General features: G+C 40.0%; 1 long non-coding RNA gene across 1 annotated transcript in view; it reads right to left on the reverse strand.

The window, feature by feature from the left end:
- Nucleotides 1–20,080: 20,080 nt before the first annotated feature.
- Nucleotides 20,081–22,394, reverse strand: part of LOC137144584 (uncharacterized) — a 55,086-nt gene continuing 52,772 nt past the window's right edge. Inside the window, exons 2-3 of the long non-coding RNA XR_010917510.1 lie at nucleotides 20,504–20,573; nucleotides 20,081–20,209 (exon numbers count right to left, since the gene is read on the reverse strand). This is a non-coding gene — a long non-coding RNA (uncharacterized lncRNA). The remainder of the gene's footprint in view (nucleotides 20,210–20,503; nucleotides 20,574–22,394) is intronic.

The raw sequence follows: 22,394 nt of genomic DNA on the forward strand, positions 1-22,394 counted from the left end.
GAACAACTGAGCATGCTCCTGTCCATAGATTCAGGGGCTCAGCAGGACTTTGGCTGGGCAAGGAGATTGGAAAGGGAGGCATGAAGTCCCTGGATGCCAAATTAAGGTTGCAGCTTTAATTCTGGCTTTTCCTAACTTTTGCATGCTTGACATTGCAACTTGAATGTTCTTTTAAAATAGGCTGTGCATATGCACTATAAATATATACAATGTATATAAAATGGAGAGAGGAAGTGGGATTAGACCTGTCCCTATCTGTCCACAGTTCTCCACTAGCCTCTTTTGACTTCTCTCCTCTTGTTGCAAGCAATCAGTAGATCCACTTCCTCTCACCAAACCATTCCTGCTTTGTGATCTGTTTTTGCAGAGTCTAGCAACAGTGTCTATGGACTCATCACTCTTGAATTAAAATTGCGTCCTTAGGGCATGGATTGCACTTCAGAGCACAGAGCGCAAAAACACACATCATTTTAATTCAGTGACAGCCTTTGCCCAGCAGACTGGCTAAAACTATTGGACCACACAATGGCACCTAGGAGCACCAATATGCTTGCATGGTTAGCAAAGACTGCCCTGTCTGCACTTGTTTGGGATTTATAAATTAAGTTGTGGCACTGTTTATTCAAAACAAAAGAGCATCCATCTTTCATTAGTGTCGTACCTTAGACTATCTGCAATAGAAATTTACCTTGTAACATTTGGTCCTTGGAAGAAACCAAATTAGGGGATGTGATTTTGTATTTGGAGAGATTGCGAATTCCTGCATTCAGTCCCATAGAGCACTGGTTCTCAACCTTTCCAGATTACTGTACTCCTTTCAGGAGTCTGATTTGTCTTGTGTACCCCAAGTTTCATCTCACTTAAAAACTACTTGCTTACAAAATCAGACATAAAAATACAAAAATGTCACAGCACACTATTACTGGAAGATTGCTTACTTTCTCATTTTTACCATATAATTGTAAAATAAATCTATTGGAATATAAATATTGTACTTACATTTCAGTGTATAGTATATGGAGCAATATAAACAAGTCATTGTCTGTATGAAATTTTAGTTTGTACTGACTTCGCTAGTGCTTTTTCTGTAGCCTGTTGTAAAACTAAGCAATATCTAGATGAGTTGACATACTCCCTGGAAGACTTCTGCAGACCCCCAGTGGTATGTGTACCCCTGGTTGAGAACCACTGCCATAGAACCACCACACTTTGTAAATAAAGCGACAACAACATGTAATTTGCACTGTTAGGGCCAGATCCAAAGCCCTTTGAAGTCAATGAAAAGACTTCCATTGACAAATGAGTGTTGGATCAGGACTTTGTAGTGCTTCACAAATATTAATGAATTAAACCTTACATGCCCTCAGTTGTGATACTGTACAGAACACACTGGCGTGATTTTTGGAAATGGCCAAACAATGGCATGCACGTTTTGAAATATTGTGTTTTATGTAGTTAATGTAAATGCCGGTTGTATGAGTACAATGTATCCGTACAATAGCTATCTGATGTATTTCTTTGGTGTTAGGCCTGATCCTACACCTTTAAAATAAATGGGAGTTTTGTCACTGACTTCCCTTATGCCCAGACCTGTCAGAACTGCGCCTGCAAAAACTGCCATTTGACATGGCTGGGGGTTTAAGGAAACAGTGGGGCAAAACCGAGTAATCTACTATGCTAAAACTTCGCAACCATAACCAGGGACATTTAAATTAAGTAGAGTGATAAAAAATACAGATAACATTGCAGGACTAGCCACTTTCAGAACTGACTCAGTTCTTTGCTTCTCTGCTCAGTGTTTTCCTCTTTCATAGGAACAATGGTCCACATTCACAGCAAGGCTCAGCTCACGCGTGGCCACCAGACAGCCAGTTTGTGGCTCCCTGATTCTGAGCTGGTTCTACTCTGACTGAGGCCTTAGGGACTGTTTAAATCTACGCTGGTTGGCTACGCTCCCAAGGGGCTGTCACCAAGATGGGGATTGGCAGAGCACAGCATGTCCCTTCCCTGCTCAGTACAATGTGGGTTGCAGTGTTGGGTGGGGAAGGGCAGGTTAGGAACGGATTCAATTTTCTCTATACCTACAGGGGAGTTCTGGCTGGGTTGCAACAAAGGAAGCAGTGCAAAGCTCATGACTGAGCAGAAGATGTCAGCAGAAGTTCTGTGAAATGAGGATTTTCAGGATCAGGCCCTGTATTTTGACACTGCCCATTAACAAACTAAAATGAAAAATATTTTGTAGCGATGAAGGTGATGATGATAGGCAACTTCAGAGAACAATTCAGTTTTATGATGGAGATGGATATGCTATTGAAATGCTGGTATAATAGAATATTCCTTCTGTAGTTAAAGGAAGACAATGTTTTATATTGTCATAGCTGATAGAATTATAGCATAATCCTATTTATTGTCTAATAGGGCTTTCTGTAGAAAAGTATATCATAAGAGAAAATTAAAATTAAATGGTTATAAGGATCCTCATTCTTTAAGTACATTTTTATCAGACCATGTGTTCATTCTCTGTGCTAATAGCTTGACATAACAGTGTCAAATTAAACATTTAGCCAGATTATGATAATACTCTGCACTTTTGCAGCTCTCCTATCTGATTTCAAAAGCCTTTTTCTCCATAAATGCACTTGAAGCTGGTGCTTTATGGGGTTTGATAGAATTCATTTCAGGGTTAATAAGCCTTCTCTGAACCATTTAAAAGAATCTCTGTAGCACTCTATTCTTCAATATGAAACATATTCAGAATACAGAAGACTAATTTAATTAATTTGCCTAATTAATAGAGGAAAATTAAAGTTCTTTCCTGCGAATTGTTTAATGTTAACAGAAGCAAATGTCAGCTGAATTACATATGTGATATAACTGCTACTTCTACAGAACATAAGGTTATCTCAATGTTGTTTTAGCAGTACATGAAATTTGATGTCTCTGACAATTCAGGGCCAATGGTCCATGTGATTCTATAATTACTTTTGCCACTTTGCTTCTGTGGAGTCATTCATTATGAGACTGTTCTTATCTTGTCATACCTCCATGTCATTAGCAATGTTTTAGTGCATTAGTGACCAAATGCAGGTTTAGCAGACAAGTGATTAGAGCGATGGAACTGCCACTTGAGTGAGTGATGTTTGAAGAATTGGAATTGTTCTGCTAATTTTTATAAAAATATAACAATAAAATGTCAGCGTGAAAAACTGACTCTGTGCCAAACAGCGCTATGGATGAAGACAGTGATGCATTTATGGATACTAAGATGTGAAGTTGATACTATTGCTGATTGAACAGATTGCTATTTTATAACAGTGCAGTTGCTTTCCCAGTTAACCTCATTAACTCTAAAGGTAAACTTTGCATTGGAACCTGATATGTAGCAGTGAAGATTTGATTTGTTCAAGTAACTAGTTCTTAAAACAAACGAATCTCCCACTCACTTTTGATTTTAAGCTATGAGGACCCAAATCTGTGATCTCTGTCCTAAATTTATACACAGCCTCATCCGGTACAAGATACATTCCAATCTCCAATAACTCTATAGCTGAAAAATTGCTATTTTATATGTACAGTACAACTTCAGTTATCCAAATCCACAGTGTTTCCCCCATGTAGCCCTGTTAGTTAATACCACTTCTGTTTATCTGAATGTCCAGTTATCCAAAACTTTATATATATGTATATATATAAATGTATATATACCCAGTACAAAGCCCATGCCCAGTGCAAAGCTCTCATGTTAGAAGAGCACAGGACTCTCATTTTTGTAATACTTAAAATACTCAACTCCCAGTGATGGTCATGTTAACAGTGATATTTTTCTTCCACTTATGAGCTATGGTATCAGATCTCTATTAAAAAAATCCCTACCTTACCCTCAAAATTAAAAGATTATGGGACAGATTTTAAAAAGGACTTCAATCTAGCTTTCAGTTTTGTAAGGGCGATTCATTGCTGGCTGAAGTCCTGGCATATAGACCCTTGTGGATGCAATCAGAGAGATAGAGGTCCATGTGCTAGTATTTTGAGCTCTTCTAAAAATAAATCAGGCCTATATATTTCTAAAAAAGGCAGTATTTATCAACACTATAGGCCAGATTTTTAAAGGTATTTAGGTGCCTAGTAATATTTGCAAAAGCACCTAAGCACTTAACATCCATTGATGAGTATAGATCTCCACTTAGTCACCTAAAGACATTTAAAATCAAAGCCTATGTTCATGAGGCCAAAACAACACTTCAGGAGTGCCACCATAGATAAGGTTGCATCATGACCTCTGTTTAAAGGTTGACCTTTCTATGTCCTCTAAAATCAACATGCTTAGTCAGCTTTCTTTGAAATTTGGCATGCCTCAGGAGGGTGCAGAGTAGGGTCAGTGATGCAAATTTGGAGTCGTTTAAACGTGGGGTTCAAGAACTAGAGATCAAACTTTTGATGTGAAATGGATCAAAATGGATAAAACTCAACAGATTGAGACCAATGTAGCGTATGGCATTTCTGAAATCTTTGGGGGATCCAAACTGAGAATGGAATTTAAGAAAGCATACATTTTTACACTGTGCATGCACCAATACAGAAAAACAGCTAGTGGGTTTCCATTCCCACCATTTTGCATGCTTAAAAATTCATCTCTTGTAAGTGCTCTAAAATCCATCATCAGCTATCCCTTGATACCAGGATGATGTCTGCCAGAGGGAAAGTCATCAATGAGATTTAAGATGGCTGAAGAGTCCAATTCGTGCTCTATGATTTTTCCACATGACAGGTGATTGCTTGGAGAGAGCACAACTGCTGGCTGGGATGCTGTACACTTTCCTTCCTCCTCTGCCGTTTCTCAGGCTCTTGAACAAGCAATTCTCTTTAAAAGAAGCCAAGGCTTGATGTATGATGTGACTCCATTGCAGTCTATTGTCAGCCAGCTCTTCCCAGTTTGTGGGATCAATGCCTCCCTTCTGAAGATATACTTTCAGGGTGTCCTTGTAGCGTTTTCTCTGTCCCCCGCAGGTCCTCTTACCACAACTAAGTTGAGAAAAGAGGACTTGCTTCGGAAGACGAGAATCAGCCATCCACACACAATGACCAGCCCAGTGAAGTTGATGTTTCATAATCGTCTCCTCAACACTGGTGATGTTAGCTGTAGAGAGAACACTGGCATTGGTGCAACCGTCTTCCCATCTGATATGGGGAATCTTCCTAAGGCAGTGCTATTGGTACCACTCCAGAGTTTTAAGATGGCTTTGATATGTCACCCACGTCTTGCTCCCATAAAAAAGAGTGGGAATGACTACTGCAGTTTAGACCAGGATCTAAGTTTCCATCTGCAGATCTCTGTCAATAAAGACATGACAGAGCAACTTTCCGAAGGGTGCACTGGCACAACATTCCCACCATTTTGTATGCTTAAAATCTAAGTGCTCTAAAATCCATACAGTTAATTGGATTCCTTTGAAATTTGGTGCATCTCTTGCAGGATAGCAAATAATGATCCAAATCTGGAGTCATTTGACCAAAGGCTTCCCAAGTTACAAGCCCCATAAAAACTCATTTCCTTCTGTTGCCTTGTAGTGTTAAACTGACAGGTAATATGACAGGAAGAATCACAGACCTTGTTCAGATTGATGGCTCTGGACTCACCCTTCCACTAACATAACTAAGGATAAATTAATCACAAGCCCCTACCTAAGACAAAAAGATTTTTGGACTGAATGACTGGAGGTTGCTACAATTCGACAGTTGTGAGTGACAATTTTATCTTATGAGGAATGTAATCAAAGTATTTTGAGGAAAAAATTAGACATGTGAATGATTTCTGGAAGGGAAGGGTATTAGGGAGCAGAGGAGTGGGAGAAGGTGGGAGGCTGCAACCAGGGGAAGGGGGTTATGGGAAATGGGATAAATGGGGATGGACAGTAAGGGAAGTGAGAAGAGTTAAGGGCTGAGGGAGGGAGGCATGGCATCTGTGACTCTGCCAGTGCACCCCAAAAACCCTGCAGCCCTACCATTACACTCCAACCTTCCTGCAATCCACAGTACTGCCAATGCACCCCAATCCTTCTGCACCCCAGCTCTGAAAATACACCTTAACCCTCTGAACCCCAATCTTCCTGCACTACAGAACTTTGCCAGGGCACCCCAACCGCCAAGCACCTCCAAAGACTTTGGGGGAAAAATCAGTTATGTGAAATTTTCCTGGGTGGGAATGGGTAATTAGGGCTTGCGGAATAGGAGAAGAGCAGTTTGGGGCTGCAGCAAGGGGAGAGGGCCTATGGGGAGGAGGATGAGTGGAAGGGGAGGGGTGGAGGTTCAGGTGAGGGAAGCTTGGGGGTTGTAGGAGTGGAGTGGAGGGATGGGACAGTGGGAAGGGGGATATGGGAGTGAATGGAAATGGATCTTGGGGGAAAATAAGGGCAGGGGCACCTGCCAGCTCCCTATTCTCCCCTCCCAAGGGTGCCCAGATCTTGGGGGGGGAGGGGGAGGAGGGGAGTCTGAGCACCTGTCATTGCCCCCATGTGCATGCCAGAATATGGGAGGCCATGCTTTCTATAGGGGCTGGATTCCCTATGCCCATCATGTGAGCTGGATTCTAGGTGGGCTTGCCCTTTGGGGTATGGAGCTGAAAGGCCCTCTCTCTGGCCTCCATGTGAGCCAGAATTTGGGGAAATCTTGACCCTTTGGGTATGGAGCTGGTATATGAATTAGAATTGGAAAATGTGCAGCGAAGGGCAATTAAAATTATCAGAGGTTTGGAACAGCTTCCATACGAGGAGAGATTAAAAAGACTGGGACTGTTCATCTTAGAAAAGAGACAACTAAGAAGGAACATGATAGAGGTCTATAAAATCATGAATTGTGTGGAGAAAATGAATTGGGAAGTGTCACATAACACAAGAACCAGGGGTCACCGCATTAAATTAATAAACAGCATGTTTAAAACAAAAAAAGGAAGTATTTCTTCCACAGGTTGACTGTGCATCGTGTGAACTCATTGACAGGGGATGATGTGAAGGCCAAAAGTATAACTGGGTTAAAAAAGCAAGATAAGTTCATGGAGGGTAGCATGGGCAGCACATATGCCTGCCTTTGGGAAGGCTGGGGAGGGGCACCAGCCCTTCCTTCATGGCTCCGCCCCATCACCTGAAGCCTCGCCCATGCTCCACTCCCATCCTCCACATGCCACCACGGGAGGAGTTGGCCCGAGACAGACCTGGTGCCACAACTACCGCTCTCCAGCGCCACAGGGTATGCAGCGTGGGGCCCAGGTTGTGCCCTCAGAAAGCAAAGGGCACCCACCCTTCCTGCATGGTGGCGCAGAGTCCAGCTGGCATGGGGGATCCAGGAGGGCGCTGCTCTCACTCAGCCCTCTCCCCAAGGCTTCACTGCTCACGCCTCTTTGCCTTCTCCTCTTGATTGCTACATGTTGTTTCTGTTATGATATAAAATGGTTTTTTTTTAATTTTATTGAGATGTTTACAGTGAACACAGTAAAGAGTCACTAGCTGGCCTAACCAAAATTTATATCAGGCGGGGAGTAGCTGGAGGACTCTGTGTGTGGAAGGGGTTGGAGGGAGGGGATGAGAGACGGAGAGGGAGAGAGGCTGCACAATGAGGATAAGTGGCAGGCAAGCCTTGGACTGGTCGATTGAGAAAATCTGTATTTTATTAGCCAAGTAACTAATTCCTGATCTTGGGGCAGATTAATGTGATGTTTCCAAAGACATGGTGTGGAGATTTGAAACTGACAGCACAGTACCTGACCACTGAGGGAAAAGAAATTTATGCATTTCCAGGTTGCCAACATATGAATTCTGGGGGATTCCTGGATCACAAGGTTGCAGAAGTTTGTGGGAGACCAAGGAGTACACCATTACATGGTGATTGCTGATTACAGGCTGAGTAATCTTGGTATGCAAATTGCGGGACAATACACACAACTGCCTAAATGACTAACTCCTATCAACAACATATTTTTCCTATTAAAAAACTAGGAAAAATCAATGGCAAAAATGTTATTGCAGAGTTAAGGTTGCTTGATGGTATGGCCTCCACTTGCAGAACTCTGAACTGAGCAAAACTCAACTTTCTGAAAACCAGGAAATCCTAGTTGAGGTTGCCTATGCAAACTTATCTCTGCCCTCTTTCAGCAATGCACCAATATACCCCATTAACACAAAAACCTTTACTTTGCCAACCCCACATTTGCTGAAATGTACAAGTTCCTCACTTCATTTTACAACCCATTCTTTCTCACAAACACTATTAAAGACAAAAGAGGAGAGAGGGAAAAAAGGTTGCCCACAGCATCTTCCTTCTACCCTCTTCAAGGTTCAGCATGCGCATACTCACGTTGGCCTTTGGCACTCTAAGATTCAGAAGGTTCCAGATCTTGGCATACATTCCCACTTTGCCAATTCCCCAGACAGAATACCACAAATACAATTAAGAACCACTTCACAGCCTTTTAAATCACAGTCAGTGGGACTTACACTTCTAAGTAACTTCAGCACGTCTGAATATTTTACCTGTCTTTCACAGCAGAGTCGGAGCTAAAGTCTCTTCCAGCCAAACAGTCACACAAGATTTCTATATTTCTGTCAAAATTGTTTTTTGTTACCTCACCCTTCCCTCACCCCATCTCATTTATTTATTCTGTGCACCTGTTGCATCGTAACATCTAGATTATAGCCTCCTGGGAGGCAGGGACTGTCTTTGTTATAGGTTTCTAAAGTGACTAGCACAAGGAGGCACAAATGCTACTTTAATACAAATAATAACTATTACAAATATTATTAGTCATAAAACCTTCCACCCAACTACAGCTTTTGCCCCTCTGACCTGTGGGAGTGAACTGCACTGGATAGCTACATGCAGTAATATTTCTTCTCTCTTCTTCAACGCTTAGCCAAATCGTCAGCTCATAGTGATCGTTTGTCATCAGGTCCATTCTTGTGCAGCCGCAAGGGCTTGACAGGCTGAGAGTCCAACACTGGAACAGATTTGATGCACCCTTGTAATAGGGGGGTCTGCCTCTGGGCTGCTTCCATTGCTTGGTTGATGGAATTTTATCCCGGATGTTACAAGCCACCCGGAAAACAGCTTTTGTTGGAATATCTTGTGGCATTCTTGCGACATGTCCGAAAAGCATAAGATGCTGTCTGTGGGCAATGGTCCCAGTAGTCTATCGATCAAAGCAACCATAAGCATCTTCACTGCAAATGAAGTCATTCCACTTTATGCCCAATATACGATGCTGGCATTTTGTGTGGAAAGCCTATAGGTTTGCCCAGTCTGAGTGACATACTGTCCACATTTCACAACCATGCAACAGTACGGCAAGAATATAGCTTGAACAGATCCTGAACTTGGTTGTTGTGCCAAGATTACGCTGAGTCCATATTTGTCGTAAACGACCCATATCAGCAATGCCTATTTCTTTTGATTCATTTTAAATTTACCTGCCCTTAAGTTCATCACAGGGTCCCTATAATGAGGTCTACAACTTCCATACTGAGCTTAGGAGGAGAGGGAGGGAGCCTTTCCTGTCTGCAGGTAAATAGCCCAACCACACCCACAATCATGGAGGCAGGCACTTATAGCTGTGCCCAAGGAAACAAGGCCTACTTTAAAGGAGAGAATGCAGTGAAGGAGGGGGAGGCAGGAAGACCTAGTGGCACAGCAAAGGGGCAACATTCCTGCTTCAGGCTGCCTCCTCGACCATAGCTAAGACACTGAGGCACGCTTTTAGACTCAGCCAAAGTTCAGAGTCAAAGAACTGCCCTGACTGGGGGCAAACTAACAGGGTCCCGGCCCTCCCCCAAAGACCACGACAGGAGTCGTTGATGGTCCCTTGTTCTCATGGAATAACTTTTACTGAACAGCATAAAGATGGAGGCTTGATTAGACTTTACCCTTTACTTTGTTTAAATCTTCGCCAGTTCTTCTCCGCCTCAGACTAAAGATCCTAGATTTTGCACATGCAACATGTTTAAATTTTGCCATATCCCCATACTATCTTCACTGTCCTTCTTTAGCTTTTCATTCCTGAATTTTCAGAAATCCAAACAACCACCAACATCATCAAAATTTAAACAAGTAGTTTCAAGGTCTTACCATTCAAATAAATAATTAGCATAATTTGAAGAGGAGTGTGGTAAAATTTTACACTGGGAATTTATCTAAATTGGAATGAGCCTTTCTGCTTATTTTGACCATTGGTACAATCTCAACATCAAGGGAACAGACTCAAGATATAGCCAAATAAACATAGGATAGATCACGTGAATACTTGATACATTTTAAAATCTTTTTAGTGAAAATATTTTACACTCTACTGCACAGATTTCCTCTCAATTTTTCAGAGATATCAGTATATGTAATTCTGGTTCATAGTAAAATACAATAACTACTACAAATGGTACATCTATTTTCATTGGAGACATTTTAGAGTAACTTAGTTCATAGTCTAATAATAAATACATCAAAATGAAAACAAAACCCAACCCATAAATCTTGCCTATAATCTATATCCTTACTGAGTTGTAAGATATATGGAGACAATGCAACTAAACTATGTAAAGCATTTTTTGTGCAGCAAGCCCACATCTGGTGACCTGGATTATGGCCATACTTGCTTATCTGAGAATTTTTTTTACTCCTTTCATTAAATGTTGCAAGAGTATTACAACATTTCATCTGTCAGTCCCAATATTGAAAGACCATATTAGCCTACAAATTACCAGGTTCCTGTCTCACAAAGACTTTGATAGGACTGGACAGAAATCGTTCCAAAAAACTGCACTATAATCTTGTGAAATAAATTTAGGTTTATCAAAATGTGCAAATGAAATTGTGAATACAGGAATAGCAGAAATTGAAATAAAAAAAAATCACTAAGACTAAGCTTCTGTAATGTAATAGGTAAGAAAATAATAGGTCCATATGCAAATTCACTCACTGAACCGGAAGAATAAAATAGTTTTTAAGAGCTATTAATTTTATTTAGACCAGGATAACTTTTTAATTAGGGCTCAGTGACCAACCTTAGAGTTTTATAGCTAAAGCTGGGTGAATAACTAATTTTTCAGTTTGTTGACAGTTCTGGGGGAAAAAATGGTTCTGTTCAAACCGAATCCATACAATCCAAAAAATGTTGGTGAATGGAAAAGTCTATTTTGGGTTGAATGGCACACATTGTTCCACCTGAAGAATTTGGAACCCCAAATGGGTGGAATTGGGGGAGGAAAGAGCTCAGGTGAGCTGGAAAATTGGCCCAGGTGCCCCTTAGTCATGATGAAGGGCTGTCTGGGCCAAATTTTAGTGGCACTATGATCCCATGCACCTGCTTGGCCCCCCAAATCTGCAGTCCTTCCAGTTTCCATGGGCCCTGGATACCGCAAACTGCCAAGGAGAAGCACAGCAGGGGGCACTGGGAACTTCCACTCCCCAGGAGTGTGGGATAATTAGATCCAGGCTTTTGGTGCTTTCTGGGGAAGCAGAGGTGCCGGAGGAGGAAGAGATCTGGGGCTCCCAGAATTGCCTGGCCCCTGGTGGGGATGGTGCTCTTAACCTGACCACCTCTCTTGGTAAGAGATCAGGCTTGGGTGTGGGGCAGGCAGACTACCGGGCTGGGTGCAGAGGGGAGAGCTTGGAGCTGGGTGCAGGACAGTCGGAGGGGAGTGTATGTGGAGCTGGGTGCAAGAGGACAGCACAAGACTGGGTGCAGAGGTAGCATGTGAGAGCTCAGGACTGGGTATAGCACAGCAGAAGGGGGAGAGCTCAGGGTCCCCTTCTTAGGAAAATTCTGGTGGTGCTCCTGACCCCAAAAAACCTAAAGACATTAGGCCATAACAATAGGACACCACAATGTGTCCCATGTCTATCAAGCAGTCTGGAAAGATGCATAAAGTCTTGAGGACAAGGGCTTCATTCCAGGTAATAACATAAAACTATATGTATAGTTGCTTAAATCTGGTCAGGTCATTTGCACATATATCCTTAAATTTACAGCAGAAATATTCCTTCCAAGAATACTCTAATCCAGTTTATTATCGGTATTGAAATTCTACAACATTCCCGCCAAGTTCCAAAACAAATTTCTGAAGTAATAATGGAAATGTTTCCATATTTTAAAATGAAGTGCTCTCTTTGGAGGGCAGTGGAAATTTAGGACAAGAATATATTTGTCTGCAAAATGACTAGGGTATTTCCATCAGGAAACCTTTCTGACATTAATCTATCTTCAATGACAACTCACGTGTATATCTGAAGGCAGAACAGGGCCCTAAAGCACTGATTTCAATGTTGGTCAGGTTTACACACCAGAAAAATATTATTTCCTTTTTTTTTTTTTTTAGAAAGTTAATAGATATCTGCTATTCTTTCACATTTGCAAACATGCCTTGGCAAGCTTCTGCATACATACCAATAGGACAAGAAGCACTGATTTTCATTAGCAGTTCTGACTCTGATCAATACATTGCATTTTTCAAAGCTTTGTGGAAATTTTGTGTTGCACAATACAATTAGCACTTTGGTTTATTTCCCATTTGAAGTGGTTACATCTCATTCACAACTAAGCTGCTCTTTACTCTCCGCTTATTTACCATATAACTCACTGCCTTTATGTTTATGCTCATAAATAGTTCCATTTGTTTTATAAGATAACAGCAGAACCTTATGAGAAAGGAGAGTTTCCATTTGTCAATGTTCTGCTTTAAAATGGTACTTTCATTTGCAGAATTGTACTAAACTAAGCAATTGCTGCCATAACAATGGGTTGTAGCTCAGCCGGGTTCAAGCCATCATATTCAGTGTTTCACTAAATCTTTTATAATGTTTAGGACATCTTGGATATTTCTTTATAATAGATAGTGAAGTTACTATGATTTTCTGTAGATGAGCGTGAAAATCCCTTTTCAACTGATTTTTTAGTTAATTTTAAATAGCAAGATAAACAGCCCCTGTACTAAATTCAATGTAAATGTGCATACTTTTAAGCAGTGTTAACGTAGTTTTAAGTGTGGATATTTTCTTAGCCTGGCAGTAGGAAAAAAAAATCAATGCTAATTTAATAGCAGACCACAAACCAAATACTTTTGCTTTCATTGCTCCCTATAAAGAGTATAAAAGGCTGAATTTACAAACTGAATGTGTAATAGGCAGCCTGATATATCTGTTGAATATCAAACAATTTTAATTTGAGGTACTTTAAAACATATTACTTTAAATTCAGATTTAGTAGCCCATTCACAAATACAGTAGGCTCAGTGGGACTGAGTAGCACAGAAGCCAAATGGAGTTTTTATTAAACCCAGTCTTATGAAAAAGCATCTTCTTTCCTATTGCAGACCAGACCAGCACTATCAAGAGAAGGAAAAGATAGCTGCTTTCCTATTGCACAACATAACATTTCAATACCTTTACACAGAAGGATTTATTCAGGATTAATTTAATTGAATAAACACATAGCTCCATGATTTATACAACAAAATAGGTTTGCCTTGTTTAGTTGCTGAATAGACTTTCCTTTCTCCTTAATGCATACCCCATATTGTTCTAATCAGAAATTTACCTTAGAGTTGATACACTACAATATTGGCATGATATAAGTTTGTATTAAACCCAAATGCATAAATTACCCACCATCAAGTGAATTTAAAAAAAATTATTTATAAGCATAATAATGACAATGTTTGTTTTTTATTGGTTTAAAACAGAAACAGTACAGGGGCACAGTAAGTAGTATATGCTAGATGTATTTTTGTAATTAATCCATTATTAAACACTTCTTGAGAGTTATTCCACTAAACATAATAGTTAAAGATAATAAGTGACACACTAAGCCTTTTACTATTATTTTTACTATGTACCTCTAGAGAAGTGCTCTCTTCTCTTGCAAATCAGAATGAATTCATATGTACTTACTCACAACTGAAAGGGACTTTTTAATTTACATCAAAGTAAAATCAAGGCAATATTGTACTTTTATCATTTTTTGTTCTACTTCATAGTTTCTTAGAAACCCAAAGACAGTAAGTACCTGGAAAGGAGACCCAGAGAATATTAAATAGACTATTTAAAAATCTTCAAAAGTCACTACATTTCTTATATTTTTCCAATAGCTAAAACTTGACTCATAAAGGCTTTAAAACCACATACAATATTAGTGTTGACAAACTGTGCCTTCAAACCTTATCATTTTTACAGAAGGCCAGATTCTCAGCCCCATTAACACTGCATTATGCTATTCAGGTACCTCAAAGCAGCCTTAAAGCTGGTGTAACTGACCATTCAGGTGTATATTCGGGGAATATTCAGGTGATGTAGGCATCCCCCCACCCATGTGACCAGGGAAATGGAGTGTGGCTGGAGCACCCTGGAGATCCACTGATTTTCTGGATGACAGAGGACCACTCGGGGACCACTGACAGGTGGCTTAGAGCAGCCTCAAGGTATTCCAAGTTGCTCCTTGGTTCTGGACTAGTATCTGGTGGCTTGAGCATCAAAGGATTTGTAAATAAGGTTTCCAGCCATTTTTGTATCCCTGGCCTGCCCAGCTCTGAGCTGACCCCAAGGCCAAACAGCTAGCTCTGGGATCTGGTTCAGTAATGTCGAAGGCGCCGTCAATGTAACATTGGAAGTAGGTGGCAGAGCAGTTAGCATGTCTGAAAACAACAGCCTTTTAGGCCAACGTTTTCAATAGTGACCAAAGCTTACGAAAGCCACCTCAGTTCTGGTTACCACTTGTGGTTGTTTCAGACTGGGAACCTGAAAACAGACACCCAAAATCAGTGGCCATTTTTTAAAATGTGGCTGTTAATGACTCTCTTGCAAATTCAGCTCCCTCCATCACACCCTCTCTCTGTTACAGTGTTGGTGGAGTTTGTTTATACTGCGACTGTTTAATTTGCAAGTCAGAATAAGGAAATTAAACTTATTAATTTAGAAGAGCTTTATGCAAGAATTCCAGCAGGGCCATGGGAATTACCCTGAAACTGAATATATAAAGCATATTTATAATCATTACACAGAAATATATGAGCCAAAGATGTGTGATGAAGATATTATGAATGCTTCAAAAGTAAGAGTACCACTCAAATAGCAGTTAGCAGACACACCCACAAAAGGAAAAAAGCATTAAATACTCAGAGCTGTGGGTATCCATTAAGTTCTCACATTCATTCTTGAAAGTGTTGTCAATGTGACAATTCTGGGAAAGGAGCATGTATTTTGGGATGGTTTGGCAGCATCTCAAGGATAACTGCTGGAAACACGTATACATGTCAAGATGTAAAGAGGAAAGATGGTGGAACTTTTCAACATACAGTACATATCTGAAGAACAATATAGATAAGTGACATACAGAATTATGCCTCTGATATCAGACGTACTATATGTATTGAGTTGAAAGATAGGATTTTGATGGAAATGGTTGATCACTGGAATAAGGCAAAAAGGCAATGCAGACATACTGTATGTGGCACAGATATATCAAAAGAGGAAAGGAAAAAAAAGAGATTAGTCTGTATAACATATTTTTAATGCTTGTCATTCAAAAGAAAGACTGAGTGCAATGCAATTCCCATGTTTTTATTTTTCCCTTAGCTATTATAAATTAAAATGTTAAATGGTTAAGAGGCTGTAGAATGGCAAATATAGCAGTGTGCGCTGTAAATGGCAAACTCTTCATGTAGGATTTTCCTGTACTAAGTAGCATCATTGATTTGCATTCATTTTTGTCAGCATTTGAAATCTGAAATTGTAAATTGGATTAGCAGATCAGCTCTTTTAAGACAGTTATATAGTACCTGTAAGTGGATAGATTTCCATCACTATATTCAAGTGTGAAGAATATATTCTAAAACAATGCCAAATTTCATTGAGGACAAAAAAAGCAAAAGGGCAAGAAGGTCTGGCTGTTATTTCATTTGCATTTGATAAAACAGGAGTAACTCTGGCATGACACTAATGTACATGAGACAAGAATCTGTCTCTTTTGTAACTAATTACTCAGACCACAATTTTAAAAAATGAACATAAGAACACAACATTAGAACGGCCATACTGTGTCAGACTAATGGTCCATCTAGCCCAGTATCCTGTCTTCCGACGGTGGTCAATGCCAGGTGCTTCAGAGGGAACAAACAGAACAGGTAATCATCAAGTGATCCATCCTCTGTCACCAATTCCCAGTGGATGCCTAATAGTAGGATTCTTATCTGAGTTCAATAGGAAGCTACTGGGTGCTCAGCAATTCTGAAACTCGGACCACTTATTTATATGCCTACATATGGACACAGAAGCATAACACTAATGGTATGTCTACACTGCAATAGAAGACTTTGTGGCCTGGCCTAGCTGGCTGGAGTCAGCTGACTCAGGCTTGTGAGGCTATAGAACTGCAGTGTAGATGTTCCAGCTCAGGCTGGAGGCCAAGCTCTGAGACCTTGTGAGGGGGATGGTCTCAGACCCCAGGCTCCAGCCCGAGCTGGGACATCTACACTTCTATTTTTAGCCCTGGAGCCTGAGCCCGAGTCAGCTGACCTGGGCTCTGAGAGTTGGTGTCCCACAGGTTATCATCAGTGTTCACATATCCTAAGCTCCTGTTTTTAAAAAAAATCTTGGCCATTATCTTTTTCTCTGTATACTTAATCAGGGTTTGCACTATGCCAGATCACTACATTTGGTTGGAGTTTATTTGGTTTATTATAAATGGGGCTTATGGAGGATCAAATAATGTACCAACTGAAGTCAGTGGGAATTTGCCATGGACTTCAATGTGACCAGGATTTCACCCAAACTTGCCCAGAGATCAGGGGTGGTCACACTTGAGTTTGTGCTTCAGCCTATTCTGAATAGGCAACACGCTTGTATTTGGATCTGAACTTCCCCAAAAACTAGGGTTGTTGTTTCTGGTCCACCCTTATCCTTGTGCTTAGTTGAAGGGAAGCTTTGGTCAAAAGAAACAGAATGAGTAAGTTACACTTGCTGTGGGGTTGAAAATACAAAATCTTATTAAGATGAAAGGTGTTTGCTATCAGAGCAGATCTTTCCCAGGACACTTCTGAAACACTGCCTGTAGGAAGATGAGTTTTCTAAATGACTTTTCTAACTTCTTTTTTGGCTCCCATTGGTAACTGGTTCATTTCCAGATACTAGCAAGAATGTAAATATGGAATGAATCAACTTTTTCCACATTTTCTTGAGCAGTCCTTTTATGAAGAACAGATTTTCCACAGAGGAAATTAAAAAGTACATAAGACTGAGAAACCATGGTGTTGTGGAGAACAGCATCAGCTTTCAATGTCACTTTATAACTGGCAGTGCGTACTGTATTCAAATGGCATTAATATAAAGAACAAAATTTGTTTCAATTAGCTTAGCTTTTCTTTGAGAAAAGAAATTATCGTAAATCCCTGAAATAACATTTGTCCAAAAGAGATGTGTATCATTACTTTGGAAATTTTTATGTCTGTTTCTAAATTAAACTTCCTTGTAAAACTGACTAAACATTGATTTAATAAATACATTTGGTTTGTGTATATTGCTAAAATTAAAAAAAGATGCAGCATAACTTTGATTTCCTATACAAGACAGACAAATAGGGTTTTTTGCAGTAAATTCAGTTACAAGGATCTTTCTATTTTTCTGTGTATTTTTTTTAAATGAAAAGAAAGTTTTCATTAGCATTTGGATCATATGTCTTTTTGGATGGCATTCTTTTGAATAATTTCTAAAATAATCTTCCCTCTTAGTGCATCTATAAAAATCTAAAAATGTGATATTTGATTAAAGACAATTGATATGGACAGTTCAAAAAGCCAGAACTTTATGCAAAGTGATATCTGGATTGCCATCTAAATATAAACCACATGTAAAGTAGATGCTGTAAATATGCATTCAGACAAACATCCACTGATATTTTTTGTGGAGACATCTCTCTGAGTTACAGCACTTCTGCACATTACATGCCCTGTGAAGTGTATTCTGTTAAGTACACTGAAGATAAGTATGATACATGTTAAAGTTCCTTTCCTTTCCATTGTGACACCAGAAGTATAACCTTTATTGTCAATGTCTCAGCTGAATTTTCGAACAGCAGATGAGTGGAAATTCATGGAAATAGCATGTGTTTCACCATTTTCCTTTATTTCTCCCTGAGGACAAGCAGCTGTCAGGTCAGCCCCCATTTCAGAGACTGAAGCCATCAAGAGCAGGGATATATTTTCCTTGTTCCGAAGGGCAGCTTTTCTGCCGACTGCAGTGATCACATAAATACCTTCAGGCCAGTGTATTTGAGTAATCAGTGAGTGACCTCAATGACAATTTGAAACCACAAAATGCAACTTATGAGGCTCAGCTAGGCAAGCCAGCTAGATCTAGGTATTGCAGTGGCAATAAACAAAAAGGAATGAATTCATTCATGTTCACACTTACATTTTTCAGGGCAGCACGAAACTAATTCTGAAGACTAATAGTGGTATAAAACACTTCTATAATACTTTTCATAACCCGGTTACCTCAAGTGCTTTACAATAAAATCCAGGGTACCTAACAGAATTTGCTTTTCAATGTTCCTTATCTCTAATCTGTAAAAACAACTGCTAGGTACCAGGCAGATTTTAAAAAGCTTAGTGCTTTTTCATTTGCAGGCCTTGTATGGGGGGAAGAAGAGGATGGCTGGGTATGTAGTTCTCCAGGCTTTCCCACACTGTCCACTACACTGTGTCAGAAACTGTACTACAGGCTGAAATTCATCCCAGGGCAGAAGGGGTACACAAGGATCTAAAAACCACAAACCCTGCGTTAAACGTGAAATTCATCCCAGATAAAAGGTCAGCACTGGGCCTATATGCCACCTATGTCCAACTTAAATTAAAATAGGGCTTTATTAGGACCATGTAGATCTTGTGAGGACATTTCACGCCATAGGTTTAAATAAGCCTTCTTCTGACCTGGGATGAATTGTACCCTTAGTTAAATGAGTCTTACAATTGTCAAAATCAGGCTTGCAATACACTAACAACTTATATCAGTATTTTTCACACTCCTGAGTGATGCAGTTATACCAACCTTACTCCCAGCGTAGACAGCGCTATGTCAGCTGGAGGGTTTCTCCCATTGACATAGCAACCACCTCTCAGGGAGGTGGATTAACTTAGCTGATGAGAGAAGCCCTCCTGTCAGTGTAGGTAGTGTCTTCACTGAAGCGCTACAGTGGCTGTGCTGCTGCAGTCTTTTAAATGTAGACAAAGCTCTTAGTCAGCCCTGTGCTTAAATTAGGGAGAATGTAAAGAAAAAGTGAGGCTGTGTTTTCTTTATACTCTTCCTGATTATGCTAATTTTTCCAAGTTTGCCAACTATGGGCCTAAACCAGTGGTTCTCAACCTATTTACTATTGTGGGCCACATATGCAGCTCTCTAGTTTGTGTGCCGCATCCACACCATATATATATGACATGTATGACCCTGATGATGTCACATGCGCTACAGCTGTGTACTGATTGGGACACAAGCGACCAATGGGCTCAGAATCTCTGGCCTAAACCAACATCCATTGAAGTCAATGGCAAGGCTCCAGTTGACTTTAATGAGTGCTGGATTGGATGTTGCATTTTCTCAATATACACATATGACAAAGTATCAGTCTCCTTGGTTGCCAGGTTTATGTCTTAAAATCATTAGCATCAGGAGGATGAGCACAGGGTGTAACTGCTAAGCAGCACTCATGACTCCCCCAAACCTGCAGAATTCACCCTCCACTATCTCCCCATGGCATAGACACAGAAGGGATATTTCAGCAAGGAGCCTGCTGTTGAGTCATAGTGCATTTGTGAATGTATGATCCAGCTCTCCCATATCTCGACAGGTCACTTTTGCCCCAGTAAGAATAATTTGCCCTTGGAGTTAAGCGTTCGTCCATGGGCAGCCAGAATACAGGCTCTCCATGATGCTGTTTTTGCAGCACTTATTATGCACATTTGTTTTTTAAGTTGATGCTTGGACTGAATGCTGCCTACCAAGTTCTACTTGTCTATGAAGCACCTGGAACACCTTAGCATGGTGCAGGAAAGGAAAAATGCTTTATTTAAAAAAATGCATCATCATCATTGTGGACAATAATCCATATCCAACTGGGGTAGGAGATATTTTACCTTCCAGAGGAAGAAATGACAATCAGCACAATGAACTTCCCCAGAGGACAGATATCCTAAAATGATGATAGTTATATTCAGGAGGTTGCTAATATGATGAATACATATACATATTTTAAAGAAAGCTCTTGACCCAAGTCTACCACAATTTATTTTCCAAATGTTATCAGTAGAGGTAGGCCTAAATGAATTCCCCAGATCCAAATCAGCCTGAACTTTAGAGGAGCTTAAATCTAGATCCAAAGTTTGGTGTTTAGGTCCATTTCTGGACTGCAGATACCACATAATGCAATATTTACCTTCACCATGGTTCCCACTATTCTGTAGTCACTGCAGAACTCTGTACTTACATCTGGGGGAGTGATCAAGTGCAAGCAGCACTCTCAAGAATCTTTCAGGAATCCTAACATAGTTCTCAGCCTGCAAAGAAAAAGGAAAATAAAGTCAAATGTAGAATGTATATCATGGAACAGGAAGAGCGTGAAACAATTAGCAAAGAATGTGAAATGTTGAGTTGGGGGGTTTATAAATAGAGCAAAATGTCTGTTGGGAGAAGGGGTGCTCAGCACCTCTTAAGATCAGGCCCCTATCATTTTACTTTCACAATATAATTCTTATGACTCTAATAGATCCTTCAACCCACCACTGAAGCCAAATAGACTTATTCAAAACTGTTGAAAAGCCCCAGAAAAGTGGAAAGTTTGAGTGCTTTGGATGCCAACATCCCTTTATTGGAGCTGACAAGCAAGGACTGAAGCAAGGGTAATGTGGTATTTACAAATGGGGCTGAAAGGGCTTTCCCCACTGGGATTACTTTTGGTTTTAAAAGCTTATTTCTTCTCTTCTGGTGTCTTGGACTGTATGCAGACACCCACAAACAGGAAATTAGAAAATGCAAGTATTCCTGTGTACTCATAAGAGCAGCATATTCATGGAAACTGTTCTGTACATTTAGCTTAACATGAGATCCAGAAGCCTTGTATGACATCAGATGAGCCTTTGGAAAAAGGTCTTCTTTCATGCCTGTTTTTATTGCAATCCAAGCTAATGTAAGTAGTTTATTTACATTAGTATTTAGAAATATTTGTTCTTTCTTTGCCAGCATGACGCATCCTTAGGATCTCTATGTCTCAACAACAAAGGTTTTCTGAACCAGAGAAGCTGCATCATCGTTAGCATGTAAGGCTCATCATTGCATCATACAATGCAAATTGCAGGACATGTTTCTTTATCAGCTGAGTTGTATTTTAATGTTGCTGTCACATTAAATATTTGTTGCTTAGGCTCAGAAAATGACAGTCAGAAAGTGCAGTCATAGTCAGCATCTTAAGTGTTTTTGATGTCTAATGTACATCCTGATACTGAAAATAAACCACATAGATTTAGACCTAATTATATGCAAGCTATGATAACAGATTTATTTTACAAGCACTGCACTATGATCCACAGCTGTAATAACAAGCTTAAAAAAAAAAAAACCAAGATGGATAACTATGGATTGTGAAAACAAATTGAACTGGTTTTAGTTGTTTAATTATTTATAAATAAAAGGAACACTGAACCAAAAAAGAAAAGGATCATAATGATGTCAGTTGACAGACACTTCTCTCTCTTGCTAGCTAGTCTTGCTGAGTTAAATCCATGTCTGACTAATATTTTATGTAACTTTCAAGGGAAATTAGTTTGTGTTTTTAAACAGAGTTTAATATACTTTTTATGCATTCTTACTCTGGTCAATTTCTTTACTTAGCTATGGGTTTAGTTTAATTTGTTTAATTATAAGGGCTAGCTTGAGCCTTTTAGGTTCACCCTTTGTAAAGTGCATTATGCAGCTGTACTGCCACAGAAGCAGCAACTGAAAGAAATGGTGATTCACTCACATCTTGATTATGTGTGGAAATAACTTTAGTGCAACCCTAAAAAGGATGCAGCTTACTACTCTCACTGTGCACCAGCCCACTTCTATTGGCGGTTATGGATGTGGACCCAAAGGTCTGCTAACCTTGCCATTTTGCTGCATGCCACAGAGTTTCCAGAGCCGTGATGCAAGGAAACTTAAAGGGCCACCGTGCAGTGAATGGAGGGAAAAAGGGTGAGACGGGCTCCTAATTACTCTGCACAGCTATATTAGGGCTAGTCAAAATGTAGCCCTAACGAAACACTGAAAATCTAGAACACTGCAAATGTATCTTTGGTTAGAGTCTCATCCAAAAGAAAGGCAGTCTTGGTGGCTGCTAGACT

This window comes from Emydura macquarii, unplaced genomic scaffold (assembly GCF_026122565.2).
Source record: "Emydura macquarii macquarii isolate MOO-44397 ecotype Brisbane River unplaced genomic scaffold, CSIRO-AGI_Emac_v2 contig_18, whole genome shotgun sequence".
In the NCBI taxonomy this organism is placed as follows: Eukaryota; Metazoa; Chordata; order Testudines; family Chelidae; genus Emydura; species Emydura macquarii.